The 18,138-nt window shown below is 55.3% G+C and overlaps 1 pseudogene; it reads right to left on the reverse strand.

The window, feature by feature from the left end:
* Positions 1-3,958, reverse strand: part of LOC139276990 (androgen-induced gene 1 protein-like) — a 10,767-nt pseudogene extending 6,809 nt beyond the window's left edge.
* Between the last annotated feature and the right edge of the window lie 14,180 nt (positions 3,959-18,138).

Here is an 18,138-nt window from a genome sequence, read left to right on the forward strand (position 1 = left end):
TCTCTGCAGCCACTTCTTTTAAGACCCTAGGATGCAGGCCATCAGGTCCAGGGGACTTGTCCACCTTTAGTCCCATTATAGTTTGCTGAGTACTTTTTCTCCAGTGATAATGATTGTTTTAAGTTTCTCCCTCCCTATAGCCCCTTGATTATCAATTAATATTGGGATGCCGTGAAGACCGAAACAAAATATTTGTTCAAAGTCTCTGCTATTTCCCCGTTTCCCATTATTTATTCCTCGTGAGCCGGATCGGACCCGATCCCGGGAACCGGATCATAGAAACATAGAAAATAGGTGCAGGAGTAGGCCATTTGGCCCTTTGAGCCTGCACCACCATTCAATAAGATCATGGCTGATCATTCCCTCAGTATCCATTTCCTGCTTTCTCTCCATACCCCTTGATCCCTTTAGCCGTAAGGGCCAAATCTAACTCCCTCTTGAATATATCCATTGAACTGGCATCAACAACTCTCTGCGGTAGGGAATTCCACAGGTTAACAACTCTCTGAGTGAAGAAGTTTCTCCTCATCTCAGTCATAAAAGGCTTACCTCTTATCCTGGTCCCCTGGTCCCCAACATTGGGAACATTCCTCCTGCATCTAACCTGTCCAATCCCATCAGAATCTTATACGTTTCTATGAGATCCCCTCTCATCCTTCTAAATTACAGTGAATACAGGCCGAGTCGATCCAGTCTCTCCTCATATGTCAGTCCAGCCATCCCGGGAATCAGTCTGGTGAACCTTTGCTGCACTCCCTCAATAGCAAGAACATCCTTCCTCAGATTAGGAGACCAAAACTGAACACAATATTCCAGGTGAGGCCTCACTAAGGCCCTGCACAACTGCAGTAAGACCTCCCTGCTCCCATACTCAAATCCCCTAGCTATGAAGGCCAACATACCATTTGCCTTCTTCAGCGCCTGCTGTACCTGCATGCCAACTTTCAACGACTGATGAACCATGACACCCAGGTCTCGTTGCACCTCCCCTTTTCCTAATCTGCCGCCATTCAGATAATATTCTGCCTTCATGTTTTGGCCCCAAAGTGGATAACCTCACACTTATCCACATTATACTGCATCTGCCACGCGTTTGCCCACTCACCTAACCTGTCCAAGTCACCCTGCAGCCTCTTAGCGTACCCCTCACAGCTCACACCGCCACCCAGCTTAATGTCATCTGCAAACTTGGAGATATTACACTCAATTCCCTCATCCAAGTCATTAATGCATATTGTAAATAGCTGGGGTCCCAGCACTGAGCCCTGCGGCACCCCACTAGTCACTGCCTGCCATTCTGAAACTGACCCGTTTATCCCGACTCTCTGCTTCCTGTCTGCCAACCAGTTCTCGATCCACGTCAGTACATTACCCCCAATACCATGTGCTTTAATTTTGCACACCAATCTCTTGGGACCTTGTCAAAAGTCCAAATACACCACATCCACTGGTTCTCCCTTGTCCACTCTACTAGTTACATCCTCAAAACATTCTAGATGATTTGTCAAGCAGGCTTTCCCTTTCATAAATCCATGCTGACTTGGACCAATCCAGTCACTGCTTTCCAAATGTGCTGCTATTTAATAATTGATTCCAACATTTTCCCCATTACTGATGTCAGGCTAACTGGTCTATAATTACCTGTTTTCTCTCTCCCACCTTTCTTAAAAAGTGGTGTTACATTAGCTACCCTCCAGTCCATAGGAACCGATCCAGAGTCGATAGACTGTTGGAAAATGATCACCAATGCAGCCTAGGGCTTCCTTAAGTACTCTGGGATACAAACTATCAAGCCCCGGGGATTTATCGGCCTTCAATCCCATCAATTTCTTTAACACAATTTCCCATCTAATAAGGATTTCCTTCAGTTCCTCCTTCTCACTAGACCCTCGGTCCCCTAGTATTTCTGGAAGGTTATTTGTGTCTTCCTTTGTGAAGACAGAACCAAAGTATTTGTTTAACTAGTCTGCCATTTCTTTGTTCCCCATTATAAATTCACCTGAATCTGACTGCAAGGGACCTACGTTTGTCTTCACTAATCTTTTTCTCTTCACATGTCTAGAAGTTTTTATGTTCCCAGCAAGCTTTCTCTCATACTCTATTTTTCCCCCTCCTAATTAAACCCTTTGTCCTCCTCTGCTGTGTTGCAAAAGTCTCCCAGTCCTCAGGTTTGCTGCTTTTTCTGGCCAATTTATATAACTCTTTCTTGGATTTAACACTATCCTTAATTTGCCTTGATAGGCACGGTTGAACCACCTTCCCCATTTTATTTTTACTCCAGACAGGCATGTACAATTGTTGAAGTTCATCCATGTGATCTTTAAATGTTTGCCATTGCCTATCCACCGTCAATCCTTGAAGTATCATTCGCCAGTCTATTCTAGCAATTTACATAGAAACATAGAAAATAGAAAATAGGTGCAGGAGTAGGCCATTCGGCCCTTCTAGCCTGCAACGCCATTCAATGAGTTCATGGCTGAACATGCAACTTCAGTACCCCATTCCTGCTTTCTCACCATACCCCTCGATTCCCCTAGTAGTAAGGACTTCATCTAACTCCTTTTTGAATATTCACGTCTCATACCATCCCAGAACCGACCCCGGGAACCCGATCGGATCAGACCCCGGGAACCCGATCAGACCCCGGGAAGCGGATCAGACACCGGATGCCAGTGCAGCACTGCGCCGACGATAAATACTCACGAAGCCGATGGGGAAGGCGAGAGCGGAGAAGAGCCCGTCCTGGAGAGTGCAGACTCGGCGGCTGAGTTTCTGCACACCTTTGCTGGACTGAGGGAGGAGACACACCAGGTCGGTGAGAACACAAACTCCAAAAAAACTGGTCTGCAGGATCTGGAGAGAGAGAGAGCAACATCACTGTACACTGTACCCGCATCAACCTGACCGCGAGGGGGGTGTGACCTCGCTGTGCACACTCCCATCCCTCACGGACCCCCCTGTACCCCGCCCCGTGCCCCCAGAACCCCTTTTCTTCCTGTAACCCCTTGGCCCCTCTGAACCACTTGCCCCGGCCCCCCCTGTACCACTAGTCTCCCTTCCCTTCCCCTCCCCCCCCAGCCCACTGTACCACTAGTCTCCCGGCCCCCCACCCCCAGCACCACTAGTCTCTCCCCCCCTGTACCACTAGTCTCCCGGCCCCCCCCCCCGTACCACTAGTCTCTTCCCCCCCACCCCCAGCACCACTAGTCTCTCCCCCCCTGTACCACTAGTCTCACCCCCCCGCCGGCCCCCCCGTATTACTAGTCTCTTCCCCCCCAGCCCACTGTACCACTAGTCTCTCCCCTCCCTTCCACCCCCCCCCAACCCCAACCACTAGTCTCCCGGCCCCCCCCCCCCCCGTACCACTAGTCTCTTCCCCCCCACCCCCAGCACCACTAGTCTCTCCCCCCCTGTACCACTAGTCTCACCCCCCCGCCGGCCCCCCCGTATTACTAGTCTCTTCCCCCCCAGCCCACTGTACCACTAGTCTCTCCCCTCCCTTCCACCCCCCCCCCAACCACTAGTCTCCCCCCGCCCCCGTACCACTAGTCTCTCCCCCCGCCCCTAGCCCACTGTACCACTAGTCTCCCCCCCCTGCACCACTAGTCTCCCCCCCGGTCCCCTCTGTACCACTAGTCTCCCCGCGCCCCCCCTGTACCACTAGTCTCTCCCCCCCCCCGGCCCCCCCTGTACCACTAGTCTCTTCCCCCCCCCGGCCCCCCCTGTACCACTAGTCTCCCCCCTGCCCCGGCCCAACCTGTACCACTTGTCCCCCCCCGCAGGCCCCCCTCACCATGTTGATGAAGGTCAGGTATTTCCAGCGCCCGCCGTACGTGCCGGCCCCGAGATGCGTCCGGCTGGCGGGCAGCAGTAGGTTGCGCCACACGGCGAACACATACCACAGGAAAGCGGCCAGGTGCAGCGCTGCCCGCGGGGCCGCCATGCTTCCGGGTCCGGCACTTCCGCAACTGGGACCGTACCACCCGGCCCGGGGGGGGGGGGGGACGCGTGCCGGCTCACAAACCGCGCCACACAGCCCTGCCCACCAAACACCCCTTCGCCTCCCACAGTGGTACAGTCCACACCCACTGCAGCCATTGCTGGCTCGTCAGCAGCGGCGCTCAGTCACAACTCCCAAACACCCCCACCATCCAACACACACACCCCCAACTCAACACCACCCCCAAACCCTCACACCACCTGGCTGATTTCCCCCTCTCTCAAACCCAGGGGTCAATGGGCAGTGATCAGGAGCAGGAACCCTGGCTGATTTCCCCCTCTCTCTAACCCAGGGGTCACTGGCAGTGATCAGGAGCAGGAACCCTGGCTGATTTCCCCCTCTCTCTAACCCAGGGGTCACTGGCAGTGATCAGGAGCAGGAACCCTGGCTGATTTCCCCTCTCTAACACCGGGGTCACTGGTCAGTGATCAGGGGCTGGAACCCAGGCTGATTTCCCCCCTCTCTCTAACCCTGGGGTCACTGGGCACTGATCAGGAGCAGGAACCCTGGCTGATTTCCCCTCTCTCTCTAAACCCGGGGTCACTGATGCAGTTATCAGGGGCAGAAACCCTGGCTGATTTCCCCTCTCTCAAACCCAGGGGTCGCTGGGAAGTGATCAGGAGCAGGAACCCTCCTGATTTCCCCTCTCTCTCTCTAACCCCGGGATCACTGGGCAGTGATCAGGAGCAGCAATCCTGGCTGATTTACCCTTTTCTCTAACCCCGGGGTCACTGAGCAGTGATCAGCAGCAGGAATCCAGGTTGATTTACCCTCTCTCAAACACAGGGGTTACTGGGCAGTGATCAGGAGCAGGAACCCTGGCTGATTTCCCCGCTCTAACAAAGGGGTCACTGGGCAGTGATCAGGAGCAGGCACCCTGGCTGATTTACCCCTCTCTCTAACCCCGGGGTCACTGGGCAGTGATCAGGAGCAGGTACCCTGGCTGATTTACCCCTCTCTTTAACCCAGGGGTCACTGGGCAGTGATCAGGAGCAGGAACCCTGGCTGATTTCCCCCTCTCTCTAACCCCGGGGTCACTGCAATGATCAGGAGCTGGAACCCTGGCTGATTTTCCCCTTTTATCAACCCAGGGGTCACTGGGCAGTGTTCAGGAGCAGGAACCCTGATGATTTCCCCTCTCTCTCTCTAACCCCAGTTTCACTGGGCAGTGATCAGGAGCAGGAACCCTAGCTGATTTCCCCCTCTCTCTAACCCAGGGGTCACTGGGCAGTGATCAGGAGCAGGAACCCTGGCTGATTTCCCCTCTCTCTCTCTAACCCAGGGGTCACTGGGCACTGATCAGGGGCAGGAACCCTGGCTGATTTCCCCTCTCGCTCTCGAACCCAGGAGTCACTGGGCAGTGTTCAGGAGCAGGAACCCTGGCTGATTTCCACTCTCTCTAACCCCGGGGTCACTGGGCAGTGATCAGGAGCAGGAACACAGGCTCATTTCCCCTCTCTAACCCAGGTGTCACTGGGCACTGATCAGGAGCAGGAACCCTGGCTGATTTCCCCCTCTCTCTAACCCAGGGGTCACTGGGCAGTGATCAGGAGCAGGAACCCTGGCGGATTTCCCGTCTCTATCTCTAATCCTGGGGTCACTGGGCAGTGATCAGGAGCAGGAACCCTGGCTGATTTCCCCTCTCTCTCTCTCTAACCCCGGGGTCACTGAGCAGTGATCAGGAGCAGGAACCCTGGCTGATTTCCCCTCTCTCTCTCTCTAACCCCGGGGTCACTGAGCAGTGATCAGGAGCAGGAACCCTGGCTGATTTCCCCTCTATAACCCAGGTGTCACTGGGCACTGATCAGGAGCAGGAACCCTGGCTGATTTTCCCCTCTCTCTAACCCAAGGGTCACTGGGCAGTGATCAGGAGCAGGAACCCTCGCGGATTTCCCGTCACTATCTCTAATCCCGGGGTCACTGGGCAGTGATCAGGAGCAGGAATATTGGCTGATTTCCTCTCTCTCTTTAACCCAGGGGTCACTGGGCACTGATCAGGAGCAGGAACCCTGCTTGATTTCCCCTCTCTCTCACTAACCCAGGGGTCACTGGGTAGTTATCAGGGGAAGGAACACTGGCTGATTTCCCCTCTCTCTCTCTAACCCAGGGGTTGCTGGGCAGTGATCAGGAGCAGGTACCCTGGCTGATTTACCCCTCTCTTTAACCCAGGGGTCATTGGGCAGTGATCACGGGAGGAACCCTGGCTGATTTCCCCTCTCTCTCTCTAACCCAGGGGTCACTGGGCAGTGATCAGGAGCAGGAACCCTGGCTGATTTCCCCCTCTCTCTAACCCAGGGGTCACTGGGCAGTGATCAGGAGCAGGAACCCTTGCTGATTTCCCCTCTCTCTTTTTAACCCCGGGGTCACTGGGCACTGATCAGGAGCAGGAACCCTGCTTGATTTCCCCTCTCTCTCACTAACCCAGGGGTCACTGGGCAGTGCTCAGGAGCAGGAACCCTGGCTGATTTCACCCTCTCTCTAACCCAGGGGTCACTGGGCAGTGATCAGGAGCAGGAACCCTGGCTGATTTCCCCTCTCTAACCCAAGGGTCACTGGGCAGTGATCAGGAGCAGGAACCCTGGCGGATTTCCCGTCACTATCTCTAATCCCAGGGTCACTGGGCAGTGATCAGGAGCAGGAACCCTGGCTGATTTCCCCTCTCTCTAACCCAGGGGTCAATGGGAAGAGATCAGGAGCAGGAAACCTGGCTGATTTCCCCCTCTCTCTAACCCAGGGGTCACTGGGCAGTGATCAGGGGCAAGAACCCTGGCTGATTTCCCGTCACTCTCTCTCATCCCGGGTTCACTGGGCAGTGATCAGGAACAGGAACCCTGGCTGATTTCCCCTCTCTCAAACCCAGGGATAAATGGGAAGTGATCAGGAGCAGGAACCCTGGCTGATTTCCCCTCTCTCTCACCCAGGGCTCACTGGGCAGTGATCAGGAGCAGGAATCCTGGCTGATTTCCCTCTCTCTCTAACCCAGGGGTCATTGGACAGTGATCAGGAGCAGGAATATTGGCTGATTTCCTCTCTCTCTCTAACCCAGGGGTCACTGGGCACTGATCAGGAGCAGGAACCCTGCTTGATTTCCCCTCTCTCTCACTAACCCAGGGGTCACTGGGCAGTCATCAGGGGAAGGAACACTGGCTGATTTCCCCTCTCTCTCTCTAACCCAGGGGTCGCTGGGCAGTGATCAGGAGCAGGTACCCTGGCTGATTTACCCCTCTCTTTAACCCAGGGGTCATTGGGCAGTGATCACGGGCGGAACCCTGGCTGATTTCCCCTCTCTAACCCAGGGGTCACTGGGCAGTGCTCAGGAGCAGGAACCCTGGCTGATTTCCCCCTCTCTCTAACCCAGGGGTCACTGGGCAGTGATCAGGAGCAGGAACCCTGGCTGATTTCCCCCTCTCTCTAACCCAGGGGTTACTGGGCAGTGATCAGGAACAGGAACCCTTGCTGATTTCCCCTCTCTCTTTTTAACCCCGGGGTCACTGCAATGATCAGGAGCAGGAACCCTGGCTGATTTTCCCCTCTCTCCAACCCAGGGGTCACTGGGCAGTGTTCAGAAGCAGGAACCCTGGCTGATTTCCCCTCTCTCTCTCTAACACCAGTTTCACTGGGCAGTGATCAGGAGCAGGAACCCTGGCTGATTTCCCCGCTCTAACACAGGGGTCACTGGGCAGTGATCAGGAGCAGGCACCCTGGCTGATTTACCCCTCTCTCTAACCCCGAGGTCACTGGGCAGTGATCAGGAGCAGGTACCCTGGCTGATTTACCCCTCTCTTTAACCCAGGGGTCACTGGGCAGTGATCAGGAGCAGGAACCCTGGCTGATTTCCCCCTCTCTCTTTCTAACCCCGGGGTCACTGCAATGATCAGGAGCTGGAACCCTGGCTGATTTTCCCCTTTTATCAACCCAGGGGTCACTGGGCAGTGTTCAGGAGCAGGAACCCTGATGATTTCCCCTCTCTCTCTCTAACCCCAGTTTCACTGGGCAGTGATCAGGAGCAGGAACCCTGGCTGATTTCCCCTCTCTCTCTCTAACCCAGGGGTCACTGGGCACTGATCAGGGGCAGGAACCCTGGCTGATTTCCCCTCTCGCTCTCGAACCCAGGAGTCACTGGGCAGTGTTCAGGAGCAGGAACCCTGGCTGATTTCCACTCTCTCTAACCCCGGGGTCACTGGGCAGTGATCAGGAGCAGGAACACAGGCTCATTTCCCCTCTCTAACCCAGGTGTCACTGGGCACTGATCAGGAGCAGGAACCCTGGCTGATTTCCCCCTCTCTCTAACCCTGGGGTCACTGGGCAGTGATCAGGAGCAGGAACCCTGGCGGATTTCCCGTCTCTATCTCTAATCCAGGGGTCACTGGGCAGTGATCAGGAGCAGGAACCCTGGCTGATTTCCCCTCTCTCTCTGTCTAACCCCGGGGTCACTGAGCAGTGATCAGGAGCAGGAACCCTGGCTGATTTCCCCTCTCTAACCCAGGTGTCACTGGGCACTGATCAGGAGCAGGAACCCTGGCTGATTTTCCCCTCTCTCTAACCCAAGGGTCACTGGGCAGTGATCAGGAGCAGGAACCCTGGCGGATTTCCCGTCACTATCTCTAATCCCGGGGTCACTGGGCAGTGATCAGGAGCAGGAATATTGGCTGATTTCCTCTCTCTCTTTAACCCAGGGGTCACTGGGCACTGATCAGGAGCAGGAACCCTGCTTGATTTCCCCTCTCTCTCACTAACCCAGGGGTCACTGGGCAGTCATCAGGGGAAGGAACACTGGCTGATTTCCCCTCTCTCTCTCTAACCCAGGGGTTGCTGGGCAGTGATCAGGAGCAGGTACCCTGGCTGATTTACCCCTCTCTTTAACCCAGGGGTCATTGGGCAGTGATCACGGGAGGAACCCTGGCTGATTTCCCCTCTCTCTCTCTAACCCAGGGGTCACTGGGCAGTGATCAGGAGCAGGAACCCTGGCTGATTTCCCCCTCTCTCTAACCCAGGGGTCACTGGGCAGTGATCAGGAGCAGGAACCCTTGCTGATTTCCCCTCTCTCTTTTTAACCCCGGGGTCACTGGGCACTGATCAGGAGCAGGAACCCTGCTTGATTTCCCCTCTCTCTCACTAACCCAGGGGTCACTGGGCAGTGCTCAGGAGCAGGAACCCTGGCTGATTTCCCCCTCTCTCTAACCCAGGGGTCACTGGGCAGTGATCAGGAGCAGGAACCCTGGCTGATTTCCCCCTCTCTCTAACCCAGGGGTCACTGCGCAGTGATCAGGAGCAGGAACCCTTGCTGATTTCCCCTCTCTCTTTTTAACCCCGGGGTCACTGGGCACTGTTCAGCAGCAGGAACCCTGGCTGATTTCCCCTCTCTCTCTCTAACACCAGTTTCACTGGGCAGTGATCAGGAGCAGGAACCCTAGCTGATTTCACCCTCTCTCTAACCCAGGGGTCACTGGGCAGTGATCAGGAGCAGGAACCCTGGCTGATTTCTCCTCTCGCTCTCGAACCCAGGGGTCACTGGGCAGTGATCAGGAGCAGGAACCCTGGCTGATTTCCCCTCTCTCTCTCTCTAACCCCGGGGTCACTGGGCAGTGATCAGGAGCAGGTACCCTGGCTGATTTACCCCTCTCTTTAACCCAGGGATCACTGGGCAGTGATCAGGAGCAGGACCCCTGGCTGATTTCCCCTCTCTCTAACCCAGGGGTCACTGGGCAGTGATCAGGAGCAGGAACTCTCCTGATTTCCCCCTCTCTCTAACCCAGGGGTCACTGGCAGTGATCAGGAGCAGGAACCCTGGCTGATTTCCCCCTCTAACCCAGGGGTCACTGGGCAGTGATCAGGAGCAGGAACCCTGGCTGATTTCCCCTCTCTCTTTCTAACCCCGGGGTCACTGCAATGATCAGGAGCAGGAACCCTGGCTGATTTTCCGCTCTCTCCAACCCAGGGGTCACTGGGCAGTGTTCAGGAGCAGGAACCCTGGCTGATTTCCCCTCTCTCTCTCTAACCCCAGTTTCACTGGGCAGTGATCAGGAGCAGGAACCCTAGCTGATTTCCCCCTTTCTCTAAACCAGGGGTCACTGGGCAGTGATCAGGAGCATGAACCCTGGCTGATTCCCCCTCTCTCTCTCTAACCCAAGGGTCACTGGGCACTGATCAGGGGCAGGAACCCTGGCTGATTTCCCCTCTCGCTCTCGAACCCAGGGGTCACTGGGCACTGATCAGGGTTAGGAACCCTGGCTGATTTCCCCTATCTCTTTCTAACCCAGGGGTCACTGGGCAGTGTTCAGGAGCAGGAACCCTGGCTGATTTCCCCTCTCTCTCTCTAACCCCAGTTTCACTGGGCAGTGATCAGGAGCAGGAACCCTAGCTGATTTCCCCCTCTCTCCAACGCAGGGGTCACTGGGCAGTGATCAGGAGGAGGAACCCTGGCTGATTTCCCCTCTCTCTCTCTAACCCAGGGGTCACTGGGCACTGATCAGGGGCAGGAACCCTGGCTGATTTCCCCACTCGCTCTCGAACCCAGGGGTCACTGGGCAGTGTTCAGGAGCAGGAACCCTGGCTGATTTCCACTCTCTCTAACCCAGGTGTCACTGGGCACTGATCAGGAGCAGGAACCCTGGCTGATTTCCCCCTCTCTCTAACCCAGGGTTCACTGGGCAGTGATCAGGAGCAGTAACCCTGGCGGATTTCCCGTCTCTACCTCTAATCCTGGGGTCACTGGGCAGTGATCAGGAGCAGGAACCCCTGCTGATTTCCCCTCTCTCTAACCCAGGGGTCAATGGGAAGTGATCAGGAGCATCGAACCCTGGCTGATTTCCTCTCTCTAACCCAGGTGTCACTGGGCACTGATCAGGAGCAGGAACCCTGGCTGATTTTCCCCTCTCTCTAACCCAGGGGTCAATGGGAAGAGATCAGGAGCAGGAAACCTGGCTGATTTCCCCCTCTCTCTAACCCAGGGGTCACTGGGCAGTGATCAGGGGCAAGAACCCTGGCTGATTTCCCGTCACTCTCTCTCATCCCGGGTTCACTGGGCAGTGATCAGGAACAGGAACCCTGGCTGATTTCCCCTCTCTCAAACCCAGGGATAAATGGGAAGTGATCAGGAGCAGGAACCCTAGCTGATTTCCCCTCTCTCTCACCCAGGGCTCACTGGGCAGTGATCAGGAGCAGGAATCCTGGCTGATTTCCCTCTCTCTCTAACCCAGGGGTCATTGGACAGTGATCAGGAGCAGGAATATTGGCTGATTTCCTCTCTCTCTCTAACCCAGGGGTCACTGGGCACTGATCAGGAGCAGGAACCCTGCTTGATTTCCCCTCTCTCTCACTAACCCAGGGGTCACTGGGCAGTCATCAGGGGAAGGAACACTGGCTGATTTCCCCTCTCTCTCTCTAACCCAGGGGTCGCTGGGCAGTGATCAGGAGCAGGTACCCTGGCTGATTTACCCCTCTCTTTAACCCAGGGGTCATTGGGCAGTGATCACGGGCGGAACCCTGGCTGATTTCCCCTCTCTAACCCAGGGGTCACTGGGCAGTGCTCAGGAGCAGGAACCCTGGCTGATTTCCCCCTCTCTCTAACCCAGGGGTCACTGGGCAGTGATCAGGAGCAGGAACCCTGGCTGATTTCCCCCTCTCTCTAACCCAGAGGTTACTGGGCAGTGATCAGGAACAGGAACCCTTGCTGATTTCCCCTCTCTCTTTTTAACCCCGGGGTCACTGCAATGATCAGGAGCAGGAACCCTGGCTGATTTTCCCCTCTCTCCAACCCAGGGGTCACTGGGCAGTGTTCAGAAGCAGGAACCCTGGCTGATTTCCCCTCTCTCTCTCTAACACCAGTTTCACTGGGCAGTGATCAGGAGCAGGAACCCTCCTGATTTCCCCCTCTCTCTAACCCAGGGGTCAATGGGCAGTGATCAGGAGCAGGAACCCTGGCTGATTTCCCCCTCTCTCTAACCCAGGGGTCACTGGCAGTGATCAGGAGCAGGAACCCTGGCTGATTTCCCCCTCTCTCTAACCCAGGGGTCACTGGGCAGTGATCAGGAGCAGGAACCCTGGCTGATTTCCCCTCTCTCTTTCTAACCCCGGGGTCACTGCAATGATCAGGAGCAGGAACCCTGGCTGATTTTCCTCTCTCTCCAACCCAGGGGTCACTGGGCAGTGTTCAGGAGCAGGAACCCTGGCTGATTTCCCCTCTCTCTCTCTAACCCCAGTTTCACTGGGCAGTGATCAGGAGCAGGAACCCTAGCTGATTTCCCCCTTTCTCTAAACCAGGGGTCACTGGGCACTGATCAGGAGCAGGAACCCTGGCTGATTCCCCCTCTCTCTCTCTAACCCAGGGCTCACTGGGCACTGATCAGGGGTAGGAACCCTGGCTGATTTCCCCTATCTCTTTCTAATCCAGGGGTCACTGGGCAGTGTTCAGGAGCAGGAACCCTGGCTGATTTCCCCTCTCTCTCTCTAACCCCAGTTTCACTGGGCAGTGATCAGGAGCAGGAACCCTAGCTGATTTCCCCCTCTCTCTAACCCAGGGGTCACTGGGCAGTGATCAGGAGCAGGAACCCTGGCTGATTTCCCCACTCTCTCTCTCTCTAACCCAGGGGTCACTGGGCACTGATCAGGGGCAGGAACCCTGGCTGATTTCCCCACTCGCTCTCGAACCCAGGGGTCACTGGGCAGTGTTCAGGAGCAGGAACCCTGGCTGATTTCCACTCTCTCTAACCCCGGGGTCACTGGGCAGTGATCAGGAGCAGGAACACAGGCTCATTTCCCCTCTCTAACCCAGGTGTCACTGGGCACTGATCAGGAGCAGGAACCCTGGCTGATTTCCCCTCTCTCTAACCCAGGGGTCACTGGGCAGTGATCAGGTGCAGGAACCCACCTGATTTCCCCCTCTCTCTAACCCAGGGGTCAATGGGCAGTGATCAGGAGCAGGAACCCTGGCTGATTTCCCCCTCTCTCTAACCCAGGGGTCACTGGCAGTGATCAGGAGCAGGAACCCTGGCTGATTTCCCCCTCTCTCTAACCCAGGGGTCACTGGGCAGTGATCAGGTTCAGGAACCCTGGCGGATTTCCCGTCTCTATCTCTAATCCTGGGGTCACTGGGCAGTGATCAGGAGCAGGAACCCTGGCTGATTTCCACTCTCTCTAACCCCGGGGTCACTGGGCAATGATCAGGAGCAGGAACCCTGGCTGATTTCCCCTCTCTCTCTCTCTAACCCCGGGGTCACTGAGCAGTGATCAAGAGCAGGAACCCTGGCTGATTTCCCCTCTCTAACCCAGGTGTCACTGGGCAGTGATCAGGAGCAGGAACCCTGGCTGATTTCCCCTCCCTCTCTCTCTCTAACCCCGGGGTCACTGAGCAGTGATCAAGAGCAGGAACCCTGGCTGATTTCCCCTCTCTAACCCAAGGGCCACTGGGCAGTGATCAGGAGCAGGAACCCTGGCAGATTTCCCGTCACTATCTCTAATCCCGGGGTCACTGGGCAGTGATCAGGAGCAGGAACCCTGGCTGATTTCCCCTCTCTCTAACCCAGGGGTCAATGGGAAGTGATCAGGGGCACGAACCCTGGCTGATTTCCCGTCTCTCTCTCTAACCCAGGGAGCACTGGGCAGTGATCAGGAGCAGGACCCCTGGCTGATTTCCCCCTCTCTCTAACCCAGGGTTCACTGGGCAGTGATCAGGGGCATGAACCCTGGCTGAATTTCCCTCTCTCTCTCTAACCCAGGGGTGACTGGACAGTGATCAGGAGCAGGAACCCTGGCTGATTTCCCCTCTCTCTCTAATACAGGGGTCCATGGACAGTGATCAGGAGCAGGAAACCTGGCTGATTTCTCCCTCTCTCTCACCCCGGGGTCACTGGGCGGTGATCAGGAGTAGGAACCCTGGCTGATTCCCCCTCTCTCTCTCTAACCCAGGGGTCACTGGGCACTGATCAGGGGCAGGAACCCTGGCTGATTTCCCCTCTCGCTCTCGAACACAGGGGTCACATGGCACTGATCAGGGGTAGGAACCCTGGCTGATTTCCCCTATCTCTTTCTAACCCAGGGGTCACTGGGCAGTGTTCAGGAGCAGGAACCCTGGCTGATTTCCCCTCTCTCTCTCTCACCCCAGTTTCACTGGGCAGTGATCAGGAGCAGGAACCCTATTGATTTCCCCCTCTCTCTAACCCAGGGGTCACTGGGCAGTGATCAGGAGCAGGAACCCTGGCTGATTTCCCCTCTCTCTCTCTAACCCAGGGGTCGCTGGGCACTGATCGGGGGTAGGAACCCTGGCTGATTTCCCCACTCGCTCTCGAACCCAGGGGTCACTGGGCAGTGTTCAGGAGCAGGAACCCTGGCTGATTTCCACTCTCTCTAACCCCGGGGTCACTGGGCAGTGATCAGGAGCAGGAACACAGGCTCATTTCCCCTCTCTAACCCAGGTGTCACTGGGCACTGATCAGGAGCAGGAACCCTGGCTGATTTCCCCCTCTCTCTAACCCAGTGGTCACTGGGCAGTGATCAGGAGCAGGAACCCTGGCGGATTTCCCGTCTCTATCTCTAATCCTGGGGTCACTGGGCAGTGATCAGGAGCAGGAACCCCTGCTGATTTCCCCTCTCTCTAACCCAGGGGTCAATGGGAAATGATCAGGAGCAGGAACCCTGGCTGATTTCCACTCTCTCTAACCCCGGGGTCACTGGGCAATGATCAGGAGCAGGAACCCTGGCTGATATCCCCTCTCTCTCTCTCTAACCCCGGGGTCACTGAGCAGTGATCAGGAGCGGGAACCCTGGCTGATTTCCCCTCTCTAACCCAGGTGTCACTGGGCAATGAACAGGAGCAGGAACCCTGGCGGATTTCCCGTCACTATCTCTAATCCCGGGGTCACTGGGCAGTGATCAGGAGCAGGAGCCTAGGCTGATTTCCCCTCTCTCTAACCCAGGGGTCAATGGGAAGTGATCAGGAGCAGGAAACCTTGCTGATATCCCCTCTCTCTAACCCAGGGGTCACTGGGCAGTGATCAGGGGCAGGAAACCTGGCTGATTTCCCCTCTCTCTAACCCAGGGAGCACTGGGCAGTGATCAGGAGCAGGACCCCTGGCTGATTTCCCCCTCTCTCTAACCCAGGGTTCACTGGGCAGTGATCAGGGGCATGACCCCTGGCTGAATTTCCCTCTCTCTCTCTAACCCAGGGGTGACTGGACAGTGATCAGGAGCAGGAACCCTGGCTGATTTCCCCTCTCTCTCTAATACAGGGGTCCATGGACAGTGATCAGGAGCAGGAAACCTGGCTGATTTCTCCCTCTCTCTCACCCCGGGGTCACTGGGCGGTGATCAGGAGCAGGAACCCTGGCTGATTTCCCCTCTCTATCCCAGGGGTCACTGGGCAGTGATCAGGAGCAGGACCCCTGGCTGATTTCCCCCTCTCTCTAACCCAGGGGTCACTGGGCAGTGATCAGGGACAGGAAAACTGGCTGAATTCCCCTCTCTCTCTAACACAGGGGTCCATGGACAGTGATCAGGAGCAGGAGCCCTGGCTGATTTCCCCTCTCTCTCTAACACAGAGTCCATGGACAGTGATCAGGAGCAGGAACCCCGGCTGATTTGCCCCTCTCTCTCACCCCGGGGTCACTGGACGGTGATCAGGAGCAGGAACCCTGGTTGATTTATCCACTCTAACCCAAGGTTCACTGGGCAGTGATCTGGGGCATGAACCCTGGCTGATTTCCCCATCTCTCTAACCCAGGGGTCACTGGACAGTGATCAGGAGCAGGAACCCTGGCTGTTTTCCCCTCTCTCTCTCTAACCCAGGGGTCACTGGGCAGTGATCAGGAGCAGGGCCCCTGGCTTATTTCGCCCTCTCCCTAACCCATGGGTCACTGGGCAGTGATCAGGGGCAGGAACCCTGGCTGAATTCCCCTCTCTAACTCAGGGGTCACTGGGCAGTGATCAGGAGCAGGAATTCTGGCTGATTTCCCTCTCTCTCTCACGCATCGGTCACTAGACAGCGATCAGGAGCAGGAACCCTGGCTGATTTCCCCTCTCTCTAACCCAAGGTTCACTGGGCAGTGATCAGGGGCAGGAATCCTGGCTGATTTACCCTCTCTAACACAGGGCTCACTGGGCAGTGATCAGGGGCAGAAACCCTGGCTGATTTCCCCTCTCTCTCTAACCCAGGGGTCCATGGACAGTGATCAGGAGCAGGAACGCTGGCTGATTTCACCCTCCTTCTAACCCCGGGGTCACTGGGCAGTGATCCGGAGCAGGAACCCTGGCTGATTTTCTCCTCTCTCGAACCCAGGGGTCACTGGATAGTGATCAAGAGCAGGAACCCTGGCTGATATCTCCTCTATGTAACCCAGGGGTCCATGGACGGTGATCAGCAGCAAGAACCCTGGCTGATATCCTCTCTCTCTAACCCGGGGTTCACTGGGCAGTGATCAGGAGCAGGACCCCTGGCTGATTTCCCCCTCTCTCTAACTCTGGGGTCACTGGGCAGTGATCAGAAGCAGGAACCCAGGCTGATTTCCCCTCTCTCTAACCCAGGGGTCACTGGGCAGTGATTAGGAGCAGGAACCCTGGCTGATTTCCCCCTCTCTCTAACCCAGGGTCACTGGACAGTGATTAGGAGCAGGAATCCTGCTGATTTCCCCTCTCTCACTAACCCAGGTGTCCATGGACAGTGATCAGGAGTAGGAACTCTGGCTGATTTCACCCTCTCTCTAACCCAGGTGTCCCTGGGCAGTGGTCAGGAGCAGGAACCCTGCCTGATTTCCCTTCTCTAACCCAGGGGTCACTGGGCATTGATCAGGGGCAGGAACCCTGGCTGATTTCCCCTTCTCTCTAATCCAGGGGTCACTGGACAGTGATCATGTACATTGTACATTCCTGTCTGTCAATTGTACATTCCTGTCTGTCGTAAAAATAAAAAAGGGAAGGTGGCTCAACCGTGGCTATCAAGGGAAATCAGGGATAGCATTAAAGCCAAGGAAGTGGCATACAAATTGGCCAGAAATAGCAGAGAACCCGGGGACTGGGAGAAATTTAGAACTCAGCAGAGGAGGACAAAGGGTTTGATTAGGGCAGGGAAAATGGAGTACGAGAAGAAGCTTGCAGGGAACATTAAGACGGATTGCAAAAGTTTCTATAGATATGTAAAGAGAAAAAGGTTCGTAAAGACAAACGTAGGTCCCCTGCAGTCAGAATCAGGGGAAGTCATAACGGGGAACAAAGAAATGGCGGACCAATTGAACAAGTACTTTGGTTCGGTATTCACTGAGGAGGACACAAACAACCTTCCGGATATAAAAGGGGTCAGAGGGTCTAGTAAGGAGGAGGAACTGAGGGAAATCCTTATTAGTCGGGAAATTGTGTTGGGGAAATTGATGGGATTGAAGGCCGATAAATCCCCAGGGCCTGATGGACTGCATCCCAGAGTACTTAAGGAGGTGGCCTTGGAAATAGTGGATGCATTGACAGTCATTTTCCAACATTCCATTGACTCTGGATCAGTTCCTATGGAGTGGAGGGTAGCCAATGTAACCCCACTTTTTAAAAAAGGAGGGAGAGAGAAAACAGGGAATTACAGACCGGTCAGCCTGACATCGGTAGTGGGTAAAATGATGGAATCAATTATTAAGGATGTCATCGCAGTGCATTTGGAAAGAGGTAATATGATAGGTCCAAGTCAGCATGGATTTGTGAAAGGGAAATCATGCTTGACAAATCTTCTGGAATTTTTTGAGGATGTTTCCAGTAGAGTGGACAAGGGAGAACCAGTCGATGTGGTATATTTGGACTTTCAGAAGGCTTTCGACAAGGTCCCACACAAGAGATTAATGTGCAAAGTTAAAGCACATGGGATTGGGGGTAGTGTGCTGACATGGATTGAGAACTGGTTGTCAGACAGGAAGCAAAGAGTAGGAGTAAATGGGGACTTTTCAGAATGGCAGGCAGTGACTAGTGGGGTACCGCAAGGTTCTGTGCTGGGGCCCCAGCTGTTTACACTGTACATTAATGATTTAGACGAGGGGATTAAATGTAGTATCTCCAAATTTGCGGATGACACTAAGTTGGGTGGCAGTGTGAGCTGCAAGGAGGATTCTATGAGGCTGCAGGGCGACTTGGATAGGTTAGGTGAGTGGGCAAATGCATGGCAGATGAAGTAT

This window comes from Pristiophorus japonicus, chromosome 12 (genome assembly GCF_044704955.1).
Source record: "Pristiophorus japonicus isolate sPriJap1 chromosome 12, sPriJap1.hap1, whole genome shotgun sequence".
NCBI classification, from domain to species: domain Eukaryota; kingdom Metazoa; phylum Chordata; class Chondrichthyes; family Pristiophoridae; genus Pristiophorus; species Pristiophorus japonicus.